Source organism: Triticum dicoccoides, chromosome 6A (genome assembly GCF_002162155.2).
Source record: "Triticum dicoccoides isolate Atlit2015 ecotype Zavitan chromosome 6A, WEW_v2.0, whole genome shotgun sequence".
Classification (NCBI taxonomy): Eukaryota; Viridiplantae; Streptophyta; class Magnoliopsida; order Poales; family Poaceae; genus Triticum; species Triticum dicoccoides.
The window spans coordinates 510270603-510287407 of NC_041390.1; positions in this window are offsets into that span (position 1 = coordinate 510270603).

Genomic DNA, 16805 nt, shown 5'->3' on the forward strand with positions numbered 1-16805 from the left:
CCCTGAGCCCTGCCGCGCCCGGGCTCACCGCCTACCCGCGCGCACACGCCCCGCCGCCGCGTCTGCCTGCCTCCGCCGGCGGCCACCTCCACCCGCTCATGCCCTGCCTCCCCCTACGCCCCGTGCACCCTCCACCACGCCGCCTAGCCCCGGTGCTGCCCCGACGTGGCCTCGCCGCGCCCGTGACTGGCGCCCCCCCTCCGGTCTGTCGATCTGGGCGCCAACGCCCGTTTAGCCCGCCCCGTTAGGCCCCTGGGCCAATGGCACATGGGGCCCGCCCCTGAGAACGTTTATAAAAAAAGAATTGGAATAATAATAATAATTAATTAATTAATTAATTAATTAAAGAATTAATTAACTTAATTAATTTTGATCAATTAAACTAAAACAACTAATTAAGCCTAGCTAATTAACCTAAACCCTAATTATCTAAACAGTCAATGACAGGGGTCCCACCCCTGTTGACCAGTCAAATGTTGACTGGTCAACTGGGTCCCCCTGGCCCACACGTCAGCCTCTGTGTACATTCTGTGTACACAGGGCTGGGTACCCATAGCATTTTGTCTATTAATTTTGAATTAGTAATAATTTCAGAAAATGAATAAAACTTTGAAAAATCATATAAAATAATCTGTAACTCGGATGGAGAAACTTTGTACATGAAAGTTGCTCAGAACGACGAGACGAATTAGGATACGCAGCCCGTTCATCCGCCACGCATCCATAGCATAGCGAACACGCAACTTTCCCCCTCCGGTTCGTCTGTCCGAAAACGCGAAACACCGGGGATAATTTCCCGGATGTTTCCCCCCTTCACCGGTACCACCTCGTACCGCGTTAGGGCACACCTAGCATCACGCTTTGTCATGTCATGAATCGTCATGCATTTGTTTGCATTATATTTATTGTTTCTTCCCCTTCTTCTCTCGCTAGACACCGAGACCGACGCCGCTGCTACCTAGTACGACTACGGTGTTGATGACCACTCTCTCTTGCCAGAGCAACCAGGCAAGCCCCCCCTTTGATCACCAGATATCGCCTACTCTTCTCTATACTGCTTGCATTAGAGTAGTGTAGCATGTTACTGCTTTCCGTTATTCCTATCCTGATGCATAGCCTGTCCTTGCTACTACTGTTGTTACCATTACCTGCTATCCTACTGCTTAGTATAGGATGCTAGTGTTCCATCAGTGGCCCTACACTCTTGTCCGTCTGCCATGCTATACTACTGGGCCGTGATCACTTCGGGAGGTGATCATGGGCATATACTATATACTTTACACAGTTACATTACTTATGATACTGTTCGGAGATGGGGGCTGAAGGGGCAGGTGGCTCCATCCCGGTAGAGGTGGGCCTGGGTTCCCGACGGCCCCCGACTGTTACTTTCTGGTGGAGTGACAGGACAGGTTGAGACCACCTAGGAGAGAGGTGGGCCTGGCCCTAGTCGGCGTTCGCGAATACTTAACACGTTTAACGAGATCTTGGTATTGGATCTGAGTCTGTCTACTGGCCTATACGCACTAACCATCTACGCGGGGACAGTTAGGGGCACTCGACGTCGTGGTATCAGCCGAAGCCTTCGTGACATCAGCGACTGAGTGGCGCGCGCCGGATTGGACCGTAAGCCTGCTCTTGTATTTAGGGGGCTAGTTCTGCTTTCGGCCGCGTACGCAACGTGCAGGTGTGCAATGGGCGATGGGCCCAGACCCCTGCACCATAGGATTTAGACCGGCGTGCTGACCTCTCTGTTGTGCCTAGGTAGGGCTGCGACGTGTTGATCTTCCGAGGCCGGGCATGACCCAGGAAAGTGTGTCCGGCCAAATGGGATCGAGCGTGTTGGGTTATGTGGTGCACCCCTGCAGGGAAGTTAATCTATTTGAATAGCCGTGATCTTCGGTAACAGGACGACTTGGAGTTGTACCTTGACCTTATGACAACTAGAACCGGATACTTAATAAAACACACCCTTCCAAGTGTCAGATACAACCGGTGATCGCTCTCTCACAGGGCGACGAGGGGAGGATCAGCGGTTAGGTTTATGCTATGCGATGCTACTTGGAGGACTACCGTCTACTCTCTTCTACATGCTGCAAGATGGAGGTTACCAGAAGCGTAGTCTTCGAAAGGACTAGCTATCCCCCTCTTATTCTGGCTTTCTGCAGTTCAGTCCACATATAATAGCCTTATTCCAGTTGATACCAATGCATACATATGTAGTGTAGCTCCTTGCTTGCGAGTACTTTGGACGAGTACTCACGGTTGCTTTCTCCTTCTTTTCCCTCTATCCCTTCTACCTGGTTGTCGCAACCAGATGTTGGAGCCCAGGATCTAGACGCCACCGTCGACGACGACTCCTACTACACCGGAGGTGCCTACTACTACGTGCTGCTCGCTGATGACGACCAGGAGTAGTTTAGGAGGATCCCAGGCAGGAGGCCTGCGCCTCTTTCGATCTGTATCCCAGTTTGTGCTAGCTTTCTTAAGGCAAACTTGTTTAACTTATGTCTGTACTCAGATATTGTTGCTTCCGCTGACTCATCTTTGATCGAGTTCTTGTATTCGAGCCTTCGAGGCCCCTGGCTTGTAATATAAAGCTTGTATTATTTTAATTTGTGTCTAGAGTTGTGTTGTGATATCTTCCAGTGAGTCCTTGATCTTGATCGTACACATTTGCGTGTATGATTAGTGTACGGTCAAATCGGGGGCGTCACAAATACGGACGTGGGTAACCCAACCGCGCCATTTATCACGTCGCTTGGGAGGCAAGCGAGTTTTACTAGGCTGGTGGGGACGCATAGTCGCATCCGCTCATATAAGGCGACAAGGATCCACCTTTTTACCTACGCCTTCTTCCTCCTTTGCCTATCCATCTTCTGCGCACCCGAGCTCCAGCGCCCAAGCCCGCACTTCCTACCTCAACCTTCTCCAACAATGTCCGGAGCGGGAGGCAAGTGGTGTTGGGGAACGTAGTAATTTCAAAAAAATTCCTACGCACACGCAAGATCATGGTGACGCATAGCAACAAGAGGGGAGAGTGTTGTCTACGTACCCTCGTAGACCGACAGCGGAAGCGTTAGCACAACGCGGTTGATGTAGTCGTACGTCTTCACGGCCCGACCGATCAAGCACCGAAACTACGGCACCTCCGAGTTTTAGCACACGTTCAGCTCGATGACGATCCCTGGACTCCGATCCAGCAAAGTGTCGGGGAAGAGTTCCGTCAGCACGACGGCGTGGTGACGATCTAGATGTACTACCGTCGCAGGGCTTCCTCTAAGCACCGCTACAATATTATCGAGGATTATGGTGGAAGGGGGCACCGCACACGGCTAAGAATATGATCACATGGATCAACTTGTGTGTCTAGGGGTGCCCCCTGCCCCCGTATATAAAGGAACAGGGGGAGGTGCGGCCGGCCAGGAGGAGGGCGTGCCAGGAGGAGTCCTACTCCCACTGGGAGTAGGATTCCCCCCCCCCTTTCCTAGTTGGAATAGGATTCGGGAGGGGGAAAGAGGAGAGAGAGAAGGAAGGGGGGGGGCACCGCCCCCCTCTCCTTGTCCTATTCGGACTAGGGGGGAGGGGTGCGCGGCCCAGCCCTGGCCACCTCTACTCTCTTCCACTAAAGCCCACTAAGGCCCATATACCTCCCGGGGGGTTCCGGTAACCTCCCGGTACTCCGGTAAAATCCCGATTTCACTCGGAACACTTCCGATATCCAAATATAGGCTTCCAATATGTCAATCTTTATGTCTCGACCATTTCGAGACTCCTCGTCATGTCCGTGATCACATTCGGGACTCTGAACAAACTTCGGTACATCAAAATGCATAAACTCATAATATAACTGTCATCAAAACCTTAAGCGTGCGGACCCTACGGGTTTGAGAACAATGTAGACATGACCGAGACACGTCTCCGGTCAATAACCAATAGCGGAACCTGGATGCTCATATTGGTCCCACATATTCTACGAAGATCTTTATCGGTCAGACCGCATAACAACATACGTTGTTCCCTTTGTCATCGGTATGTTACTTGCCCGAGATTCGATCGTCGGTATCTCAATACCTAGTTCAATCTCGTTACCGGCAAGTCTCTTTACTCGTTTCGTAATACATCATCTCGCAACTAACTCATTAGATGCAATGCTTGCAAGGCTTATGTGATGTGCATTATCGAGAGGGCCCAGAGATACCTCTCCGACAATCGGAGCGACAAATCCTAATCTCGAAATATGCCAACCCAACATGTACCTTTGGAGACACCTGTAGAGCTCCTTTATAATCACCCAGATACGTTGTGACGTTTGGTAGCACACAAAGTGTTCCTCCGGTAAACGGGAGTTGCATAATCTCATAGTCATAGGAACATGTATAAGTCATGAAGAAAGCAATAGCAACATACTAAACGATCGGGTGCTAAGCTAACGGAATGGGTCAAGTCAATCACATCATTCTCCTAATGATGTGATCCCGTTAATCAAATAACAACTCTTTTTCTATGGTTAGGAAACATAACCATCTTTGATTAACGAGCTATTCAAGTAGAGGCATACTAGTGAGACTCTGTTTGTCTATGTATTCACACATGTATTATGTTTCCGGTTAATACAATTCTAGCATGAATAATAAACATTTATCATGAAATAAGGAAATAAATAATAACTTTATTATTGCCTCTAGGGCATATTTCCTTCAGTCTCCCACTTGCACTAGAGTCAATAATCTAGTTCACATCGCCATGTGATTTAACAGCAATAGTTCACATCACCATGTGATTAACACCCATAGTTCACATCGATATGTCATCAACACCCAAAGAGTTTACTAGAGTCAGTAATCTAGTTCACATCGCTATGTGATTAACACCCAAAGAGTACTAAGGTGTGATCATGTTTTGCTTGTGAGATAATTTTAGTCAACGGGTCTGTTATATTCAGATCTGTAAGTATTTTGCAAATATCTATGTCAACAATGCTCTGCACGGAGCTACTCTAGCTAATTGCTCCCACTTTCAATATGTATCTAGATCGAGACTTAGAGTCATCCAGATTGGTGTCAAAAATTTGTATCGACGTAACCCTTTACGATGAACCTTTTTGTTACCTCCATAATCGAGAAACATATCCTTATTTCACTAAGGATAATTTTGACTAATGTCTAGTGATCTACTCCTAGATCACTATTGTACTCCCTTGCCAAACTCAGGGCAGGGTATACAATAGGTCTGGTACACAGCATGGCATACTTTATAGAACCTATGGCTGAGGCATAGGGAATGACTTTCATTCTCTCTCTATCTTCTGCCGTGGTCGGGCTTTGAGTCTTACTCAATTTCACACCTTGTAACATAGGCAAGAATTCTTTATTTGACTGTTCCATTTTGAACTACTTCAAAAATTTGTTAAGGTATGTACTCATTGAAAACTTATCAAGCGTCTTGATCTATCTCTATAGATCTTGATGCTCAATATGTAAGCAGCTTCACCGAGATCTTTCTTTGAAAAACTCCTTTCAAACACTTCTTTATGCTTTACAGAATAATTCTACATTATTTCCGATCAACAATATGTCACTCACATATACTTATCAGAAATGCTGTAGTGCTCCCACTCACTTTCTTGTAAATACAGGCTTCATCGCAAGTCTGTATAAAACTATATGCTTTGATCAACTCATCAAAGCGTATATTCCAACTCTGAGATGTTTGCACCAGTCCATAGATGGATCGCTGGAGCTTGCATATTTTGTTAGCACCTTTAGGATTGACAAAACCTTCTGGTTGCATCATATACAACTCTTCTTTAAATCCATTAAGGAATGTAATTTTGTTTATCCATTTGCCAGATTTCATAAAATGCGGCAATTGCTAACATGATTTGGACAGACTTAAGCATCGCTACGAGTGAGAAAATTTCATCGTAGTCAACACCTTGAACTTTGTCAAAAACCTTTTTCGACAAGTCTAGCTTTGCAGATAATAACACTACTATCAGTGTTCGTATTCCTCTTGAAGATCCATTTATTTTCTATGGCTTGCCGATCATCGGGGAAATCCATCAAAGTCCATACTTTGTTCTCATACATGGATCACATCTCAGATTTCATGGCCTCAAACCATTTCGCGGAATCTGGGCTCATCATCGCTTCCTCATAGTTCGTAAGCTCGTCATGGTCAAGTAACATGACCTCTAGAACAGGATTACCATACCACTCTGGTGCGGATCTCACTCTGGTTTACCTATGAGGTTCGGTAGTAACTCGATCTGAAGTTACATGATCATCATCATTAGCTTCCTCACTAATTGGTGTAGTAGTCACAGGAACAGATTTCTGTGATGAATTACTTTCCAATAAGGGAGCAGGTACAGTTACCTCATCAAGTTCTACTTTCCTCCCACTCACTTCTTTCGAGAGAAACTCCTTCTCTAGAAAGGATCCATTCAAAACAACGAAATTCTTGCCTTCGGATCTGTGATAGAAGGTGTACCCAACATTTTCTTTTGGGTATCCTATGAAGATTTACTTCTCCGATTTGGGTTCGAGCTTATCATGTTGAAACTTTTTCACATAAGCATCGCAATCCCAAACTTTAAGAAACGACAGCTTAGGTTTCTCGCCAAACCACAGTTCACACGGTGTCGTCTCAACGGATTTAGATGGTGCCCTATTTAACGTGAATGCAGCTGTCTCTAATGCATAACCCCAAAACGATAGTGGTAGATCGGTAAGAGACATCATAGATCGTACCATATCTAATAAAGTACGGTTATGACGTTCGGACACACCATTACACTATGGTGTTCCAGGTGGCGTGAGTAGTGAAACTATTTCACATTGTTTTTAACTGAAGGCCAAACTCGTAACTCAAATATTTTACTTCTGCGATCATATCGTAGAAACTTTTATTTTTGTTATGATGATTCTCCACTTCACTCTGAAATTCTTTAATCTTTTCAAATGTTTCAGACTTGTGTTTCATCAAGTAGATATACTCATATCTGCTCAAATCATCTGTGAAGATCAGAAAATAATGATACCTGCTGTGAGCCTCAACACTCATCGGATCGCATACATCAGTATGTATTATTTCCAATAAGTTAGTTGCTCGCTCCATTGTTCCAGAGAACGGCGTTTTAGTCATCTTGCCCATGAGGCATGGTTCGCAAGCATCAACTGATTTATAATCAAGTGATTCCAAAATCTCATCAGCATGGAGTTTCTTCATGCGCTTTACACCAATATGACCGAAAGGGCAGTGCCACAAATAAGTTGCACTATCATTATTAACTTCGCATCTTTTGGTTTCAATATTATGAATATGTGTATCACTACGATCGAGATCCAATGAACTATTTTCATTGTGTGTGTAACCATATAAGGTTTTATTCATGTAAACAGAACAACAATTTATTCTCTTACTTAAATGAATAACCGTATCACAATAAACATGATCAAATCATATTCATGCTCAACGCAAACACCAAATAACACTTATTTAGGTTCAACACTAATCCCGAAAGTACAGGGAGTGTGCGATGATGATCATATCAATCTTGGAACTATTTTCAACTTACATCGTCGCTTCACCCTTAACTAGTTTCTGTTTATTCTGCAACTCCCGTTACGAGTTACTAATCTTAGCAACTGAACTAGTATCAAATACTGAGGGGTTGCTATAAACACTAGTAAAGTACACATCAATAACATGTATATCAAATATACTTATGTTCACTTTGCCATCCTTCTTATCCGCCAATCACTTGGGGTAGTTCCGCTTCCAGTGACCAGTCCCTTTGCAGTAGAAGCACTTAGTCTCAGGCTTAGGACCAGACTTGGGATTCTTCACTTGAGCAGCAACTTGCTTGTTGTTCTTCTTGAAGTTCCCCTTTTTCCCTATTGCCCTTTTCTTGAAACTAGTGGTCTTGTCTACCATCAACACTTGATGTTTTTCTCGATTTCTACCTTTGTCAATTTCAGCATTACGAAGAGGTTGGGAATCGTTTCCGTTATCCCTTGCATATCATAGTTCATCACGAAGTTCTACTAACTTGATGATGGTGACTAGAGAATTCTGTCAATCACTATCTTATCTGAAAAATTAACTCCCACTTGATTCAAGTGATTGTAGTACCCAGACAATCTGAGAACATGCTCACTAGTTGAGCGATTCTCCTCCATCTTTTAGCTATAGAACTTGTTGGAGACTTCATATCTCTCAACTCGGGTATTTGCTTGAAATATTATCTTCAACTCCTGGAACATCTCATATGGTCCATGACGTTCAAAACGTCTTTGAAGTCCCGATTCTAAGCCATTAAGCATGGTGCACTAAACTATCAAGTAGTCATCATATTGAGCTAGCCAAACGTTCATAACATCTGCATCTGCTCCTGCAATAGGTTTGTCACCTAGCGGTGCATCAAGGACATAATTCTTCTGTGCAGCAATGAGGATAAACCTCAGATCATGGATCCAATCCGCATCATTGCTACTAACATCTTTCAATACAATTTTCTCTAGGAACATATTAAAATAAACACAGGGAAGCAACAACGCGAGCTATTGATCTACAATATGATTTACAAAATACTACCAGGACTAAGTTTATGATAAATTTAAGTTCAATTAATCATATTACTTAAGAACTCCCACTTAGATAGACATCCCTCTAATCCTCTAAGTGATCACGTGATCCAAATCAACTAAACCATGTCCGATCATCACGTGAGATGGAGCAGTTTCATTGGTGAACATCACTATGTTGATCATATCTACTATATGATTCACGCTCGACCTTTCGGTCTCCGTGTTCCGAGGCCATATCTGTATATGCTTGGCTCGTCAAGTATAACCTGAGTATTCCGCGTGTGCAACTGTTTTGCACCTGTTGTATTTGAACGTAGAGCCTATCACACCCGATCATCACGTGGTGTCTCAACACGAAGAACTTTCGCAACGGTGCATACTCAGGGAGAACACTTCTTGATAATTAGTGAGAGATCATCTTAAAATGCTACCGTCAAACTAAGCAAAATAAGATGTATAAAAGATAAACATCACATGCAATCAAAATATGTGACATGATATGGCCATCATCATCTTGCGCCTTTGATTTCCATCTCCAAAGTACTGTCATGATCTCTATCGTCACCGGCATGACACCATGATCTCCATCATCTTGATCTATATCAATGTGTCGTCACGTGGTCGTCTTGCCAACAATTGCTCTTGCAACTATTGCCATCACATAGCGATAAAGTAAAGCAATTATTGGACGCTTGCATCTTATGCAATAGAGAGACAACCATAAGGATTTTGCCAGTTGCCGATAACTTCAACAAAACATGATCATCTCATACAACAACTTATATCTCATCATGTCTTGACCATATCACATCACAACATGCCCTGCAAAAACAAGTTAGACGTCCTCTACTTTGTTGTTGCAAGTTTTACGTGGCTGCTACGGGCTTAGCAAGAACCGTTCTTACCTACGCATCAAAAACCACAACGATAGTTTGTCAAGTTGGTGCTGTTTTAACCTTCGCAAGGACCGGGCGTAGCCACACTCGGTTCAACTAAAGTTGGAGAAACTGACACCCGCCAGCCACCTGTGTGCAAAGCACGTCGGTAGAATCAGTCTTGCGTAAGCGTACGCGTAATGTCGGTCCGGGCCGCTTCATCCAACAATACCGCCAAACCAAAGTATGACATGCTGGTAAGCAGTATGACTTATATCGCCCACAACTCACTTGTGTTCTACTCGTGCATATAACATCAACACATAAAACCTAGGCTCGGATGCCACTGTTGGGGAACGTAGTAATTTCAAAAAAATTCCTACGCACACGCAAGATCATGGTGATGCATAGCAACGAGAGGGGAGAGTGTTGTCTACGTACCCTCGTAGACCGACAGCGGAAGCGTTAGCACAACGCGGTTGATGTAGTCGTACGTCTTCACGGCCCGACCGATCAAGCACCGAAACTACAGCACCTCCGAGTTTTAGCACACGTTCAGCTCGATGACGATCCCCGGACTCTGATCCAGCAAAGTGTCGGGGAAGAGTTCCGTCAGCACGACGGCGTGGTGACGATCTAGATGTACTACCGTCGCAAGGCTTCGCCTAAGCACCACTACAATATTATCGAGGATTATGGTGGAAGGGGGCACCGCACACGGCTAAGAATATGATCACGTGGATCAACTTGGGTGTCTAGGGGTGCCCCTGCTCCCGTATATAAAGGAACAGGGGGAGGTGCGGCCGGCCAGGAAGAGGGCGCGCCAGGAGGAGTCCTACTCCCACTGGGAGTAGGATTCCCCCCCCTTTCCTAGTTGGAATAGGATTCGGGAGGGGGAAAGAGGAGAGAGAGAAGGAAGGGGGGCGCCGCCCCCCTCTCCTTGTCCTATTCGGACTAGGGGGGAGGGGCACACGGCCCAGCCCTGGCCACCTCTCCTCTCTTCCACTAAAGCCCACTAAGGCCCATATACCTCCCGGGGGGTTCCGGTAACCTCCCGGTACTCCGGTAAAATCCCGATTTCACTCGGAACACTTCCGATATCCAAATATAGGCTTCCAATATATCAATCTTTATGTCTCGACCATTTCAAGACTCCTCGTCATGTCCATGATCACATCCGGGACTCCGAACAAACTTCGGTACATCAAAATGCATAAACTCATAATATAACTGTCATCAAAACCTTAAGCGTGCGGACCCTACAGGTTTGAGAACAATGTAGACATGACTGAGACACGTCTCCAGTCAATAACCAATAGCGGAACCTGGATGCTCATATTGGCTCCCACATATTCTACAAAGATCTTTATCGGTCAGACCACATAACAACATACGTTGTTCCCTTTGTCATCGGTATGTTACTTGCCCGAGATTCGATCGTCGGTATCTCAATACCTAGTTCAATCTCGTTACCGGCAAGTCTCTTTACTCGTTTCGTAATACATCATCTCGCAACTAACTCATTAGTTGCAATGCTTGCAAGGCTTATGTGATGTGCATTACCGAGAGGGCCCAGAGATACCTCTCCGACAATCGGAGCGACAAATCCTAATCTCGAAATATGCCAACCCAACATGTACCTTTGGAGACACCTGTAGAGCTCCTTTATAATCACCCAGTTACATTGTGACGTTTGGTAGCACACAAAGTGTTCCTCCGGTAAACGGGAGTTGCATAATCTCATAGTCATAGGAACATGTATAAGTCATGAAGAAAGCAATAGCAACATACTAAACGATCGGGTGCTAAGCTAACGGAATGGGTCAAGTCAATCACATCATTCTCCTAATGATGTGATCCCGTTAATCAAATAACAACTCTTTGTCTATGGTTAGGAAACATAACCATCTTTGATTAACGAGCTAGTCAAGTAGAGGCATACTAGTGACACTCTGTTTGTCTATGTATTCACACATGTATTATGTTTCCGGTTAATACAATTCTAGCATGAATAATAAACATTTATCATGAAATAAGGAAATAAATAATAACTTTATTATTGCCTCTAGGGCATATTTCCTTCAAGTGGATGGTCTCCTCCATCACAGAGGGCCATGTCAAAAGACTAAGGAAGGCCGGATACCTGTCCAAAGACATCGCGCACCGGCTTCCTGAGGAGGGGCAGCTTCTCCCCACCCCAAGGCCCCATGAGAGGGTAGTATTTATTCCCCACTTCCTCCGCGGACTGGGTTTTCCTCTCCACCCATTTGTCCGCGGGCTCATGTTCTACTATGGCCTAGATTTCCACGATCTGGCCCCGAAATTCATCCTCAATATCTCGGCGTTTATCGTCGTGTGCGAGGCTTTCCTCTGCATCCGCCCCCATTTCGGCCTCTGGCTCAAGACCTTCAACGTCAAGCCAAAGGTGGTGCGCGGCAACCAGGCGGAGTGCGGGGGTGCCATGGCGGGTAAAATAGCCAACGTCCTATGCCTCGAGGGCTCCTTTGTGGAGAATTGAAGGGGTGGCAATCAGGGTGGTTTTACATCACCGAGCCACGCGATCCGAAGTGGATCGCAGCCCCTGAATTCCGATCCGGACCCCCTACGCGGCTCACGTCCTGGAAGGAGATGAGCTTGTCGTGGGGCGACGAAGAAGAGGTGACCGGGCTGCAAAAATGCATCCAGTCCCTGGTGAACAAGCAGCTCAAGCTTGTCAATGTAGTCCAGGTCATGCTCGTCCGTCGGATCCTTCCGTGTCAAGAATGGGACTTCAATTTGTGGGAGTTCAACCCGGCGCAGCACCAAACTCTGAGCAGGCTCTTCGACACGACGTACGAAGATGTCTGGAAGGGGCTAACCAAAGGCGCCGAGGCTCCCACATCCGCCTCCGAAGACCGCGGATTCAGCTCGCAGCGTCCTGCTGGCGAGGTAAAATATCTTCATCTTTTACAGTATGTTAAGTTTTCTTCATAGTTCGACTCTATGCGGGATCTAAACTCCCTCACCTTTGACAGGCTTGGCAGGCGAAGTCCGGACTGATTAACTGTCTGGCTCCCTTGCCCGAAGACCCAGCCCCTGCTCTCCTAGTGAAGCTGCTGGTTCCGGCACCTTATGTGGTGCCGGAGAAGAAGGCCAAGAAGAATAAGGCCACGGGGACTCGAAAGAGTTCCCGGCATATGGTGGTGTGGGACTCGTCGTCCGATGAGTCCGAGACGCACTCCTCCCATGAAGACGAGGAGGAGGAAGAAGAGACCTCTCCCCCTCCAGCGGGGGGAGGAAAGAAGAGGAAAGCTACCCTAGTAGGGGGGCCGAAGGGTCCAAGAAGAGGAAAACCCCTCGGCCGGACTATGCCCCTGACGCCGACGAGGACGAAGAGGAGTGGCCGGACAGGGCCAAGCGTCTGGCAAAATCGTAAGTGTTCGGATACCAGAGTAACTCATGATATTCCTTTTGTTGCACAACTTTCCCTAATGTCGAATGTAATCATGCAGCCGCCCAAGGACGGGCTCGACGAGTCGTCGAGCGGCTCCCTGGATTCATCGGACGTGAATTCAGTTCCGCCCGCTGCCTCCCCCTGTGCTGCGGATGACGCCGAAGTGGCGTCGCGACAAGCTTCGGGGCAAGAGGAGGCGGTCCAGGAGGAGCCGCGAGGCGACCTCCCGGACTCCATGAGTAAAGGGGACAAGACCCCCCAGGGCTCCAAGTCCGGCTTTAAGCCGGACACCGCGCCGGAATCATCAACGGTTCCGGACCGCGGCAGGCGAACTCCTGACAAGAGGAGCAAGCCTATTGAGCCGGCATCCTCCATCCAACCGGAGGCGCCGGACAATCCGCTGGAGATGCTTAAGGGCGCCTCCATCGACGAGGAGCACCGTACCATCATGAGTACAGTGGTCCAGAAGGTTCGGTCCACCAAAAGCGGACTTACTGAAGCTTGTGCTAGCCTTCTAATAGGCTTCGAGGTAAGTAGAAATATGTAAAAATATTACCGCATAGACAGTAGCCCCTAATGCTCTATTTGGCGTTCGGAAAGAAAAGCCGAATAGAGGATCTATTAAATATCGCAGGAGTCTAACTAAAAAGGAGTCAATATACGTATGCAGGCTTCGCTGTTGGCCACCGCTGCACTGACTGCGGAGGTGGATGCCCTGAAGCAGGGCCTCGAGCGGACCGAGCAAGAGCTCGGCCTTGCCAAACAGCAGCTCGAGGAGAAAGAAGGTAAGAGATACCTTATAGAAAAAATGCCTATAAGAAGACGCAATTGCAAAAAATGACAGGAGTATACTGCTTATTGTAGAGGCCACAACTGAGGTGGCGACCCTCAAGCAGGCGCTGTCCGAGGCCAAGAAGAGAGTGGCCACGGAGCGTACCGAGCGGGAGAAATATGAGGCGCAGGTCGGCGAGGTGCAGCAAGAGCTTCAGGCTCTCATGAAAAAACGTGAGAGTTTGGAGCTCGACTCGAAGACGCGAGCGTCCGAGCTTGCTGCGGCCCTTAAAACTGCCAAATCTGCCAAGGCCGGAGCCCAGAAGGCCCTCCAGGAATTGGATGCGGTGAAAAAGATAGCGGCGGGTAAGGCATTCTCTATGCAAAGCAGACATATAAAAGTAAACTACTTGTTACTTACCCGAATCCGGAGCTCTCCAGGGGCATTCACAGATCTTCCCCGCAGCGTATCCGATGCCGCCGCATTCTACCGAGCCAAGGAAGGCAGCTCGATGGAGAAGGTGTTCTGGTCTCAGTACGCTGAGGCCGGACACCCTGTGCCCTTGAGCGACCAGTTGAAGCAGCTGGTCGAGCTCCACAAGGCGGCCGAACAGGCCCTGAAGGGCTTCATAGTTCGGCTATGGCCTAGAGAGGCCCTGCCTGGGAGCTACTTCGGACTGGTCCAGCGGCTGGTGGAGGCTTGTCCAAGGCTCGAGGTCATCAAGCGCTCCGTCTGCATCGAAGGTGCCCGTAGGGCCCTTGCCCGTGCAAAGGTGCACTGGGGTAAGCTGGACGGTGAGAAGCTTATGAGGGACGGGCCGCCGCCGGGGAAGGAGGATCGCAAGACCGAGAACTGTTACAAGGATGTTCTGGCCGGTGCCCGCCTTATGGCGGATGAATGCACCAAGGATGTAATTTTTGAATGAACTCGCTCGTGTTATCCTGTGCGCTGAAAACTTGTTCATATGCGCTAAGCAATGCTTGAATTTAAAATATTACTTTCTGTGCGGCCGTTTATAAAAAATTGAGAGATGGCCAGTCGTCGGCTTCTGCCCCCATGCCACTAGTGCTGGGGTGTTCGGGATAAACCTGAGCGCTCTTTTTCCCATGATTGGGTCCATCGAGGGAGGCGCTCAGCACAACGAACAAGGCAATCAGACTATAATGCTTGAACACTCTCACTTAGCCATAGAACTCTATAATTTTAAATTTCGGCGAAGCCCCTAGTATTCGGAAGACCGAGTTCGGGGCGCTATCCACGCCTTGGCCAGACAAAGCCGGTTCCTCGCTCGAAGCGACATAAGTCTTTAAGGACTCGAAAAACCTCTCGAACAGCAACCGGTCTCTCGCCTCATCATGACAGTCAGTTTTAGCTTTCTCTACTGAGGTGTTCAAGCCAGCTCAACCGGGGCACAATCACAGTAGTTCTCCTAGTGCTACCTTAGCCAATATAGCGGAACATAAGGCACCAAAACATAGGAGCCGGGCAAACCCAACTATTGACCCAAATCATGATTCGAAGCCGATGCATATAGTGCTATAAGTTCGCAGTGCCGCACTTGTGAAAGTGTACGGACTTCTCACGCCATATTGATGGGTACTAAAGCCCCTGGCGTATTTTTGCCGTACCACAGTGTACGGATGCAACATGTTATTGATAAACATATATAAAAAGAGGATAATGCAGAAAATAGACAAAAAGCTATGCATTGTTTATAGAAAGGCTGCTCTGAAAGCGGAACGATACAAATAGTGCGATAAGCAAAAGAAATTGGACTATTTAACATGTCCTGGCCAGGGGCAGGCCGCGGAATTGTATTAAAAATAGGTATACTGCTCGCAATAGAGACCACCTGGGAGTTCCATAATGCGGCGTGGCTTGTGTGCTTTCCTGGATCTTGCATCGTTTGTGCGGAGTTGAATTGCCAAACGGGTCATCCGAAGTATGGAGTCCTGAGAGTAAGAGAAAAAAAAGAAAAAAAAGGAATCCGGCAGCCCCTAGTGCGGTTTAAGCCGTATTTCGGGCGTGCCGTGATAGTGCCCCTTCCCCTGTGCCCATGGTATTTCAAGAGCGTAGTTATGTACGCGAAGCACTGGTTTCGCTATATCGCGAGGGCTAGGGTTGGGGCCGCATTGCTACACTAGCTCAGAACGTGCCAGGTGGTCTTGTTGTAGGGTACTCCGGGCGTGCTTGACAGTGTCCGGCTTTTTGAAGGCCGAACTGGAGAACTGCCTAGAGAGGCTGCTTTGTACTTCTGCTGCGAGCGCTGCCGTGTGCTCCTCCGTTTGGAGGGAGCATTCGGTGTTCCCATTGACCGTGATTACTCCTCTAGGGCCTGGCATCTTGAGCTTGAGGTATGCATAGTGCGGTACCGCGTTGAATTTTGCGAATGCGGTTCGCCCGAGCAGTGCGTGATAGCCACTACGGAACGAGACTATGTCAAAGATTAACTCCTCGCTTCGGAAGTTATCCGGAGATCCGAAGACCACTTCCAGTGTGACTGAGCCTGTACAGTTGGCTTCTACACCTGGTATGACGCCTTTAAAGGTCGTTTTGGTGGGCTTGATCCTCGATGGATCTATGCCCATTTTTCGCACTGTATCCTGGTAAAGCAGGTTCAGGCTGCTGCCGCTGTCCTTGAGGACTCTTGTGAGATGAAATCCGTCAATGATTGGGTCTAGAACCAATGCGGCGAAGCCGCCGTGGCGGGTGCTAGTGGGGTGGTCCTTTCGATCAAAGGTGATCGGGCGGGAGGACCATGGGTTGAACTTTGGGGCGACTGGCTCTATCGCATATACGTCCCGTAACGCACGCTTCCGCTCTCTCTTGGGGATGTGGGTTGCGTATATCATGTTCACCGTCCGCACTTGCGGGGGAAATCCCTTCTTTCCACTGTTGTTCGGCGGCCTGGGCTCCTCCTCGTCGTCGCTATGCGGCCCCTTGTCTTTGTTTTTGGCTCTTAACTTGCCTGCCTGCTTAAACACCCAATAGTCCCTGTTGGTGTGATTGGCTGGCTTTTCGGGGGTGCCATGTATCTGGCACAAGCGATCGAGTATTCGGTCCAAACTGGACGGGCCCTGAGTATTTCTTTTGAATGGCTTTTTCCGTTGACCGGATTTGTAGCCACAGAATCC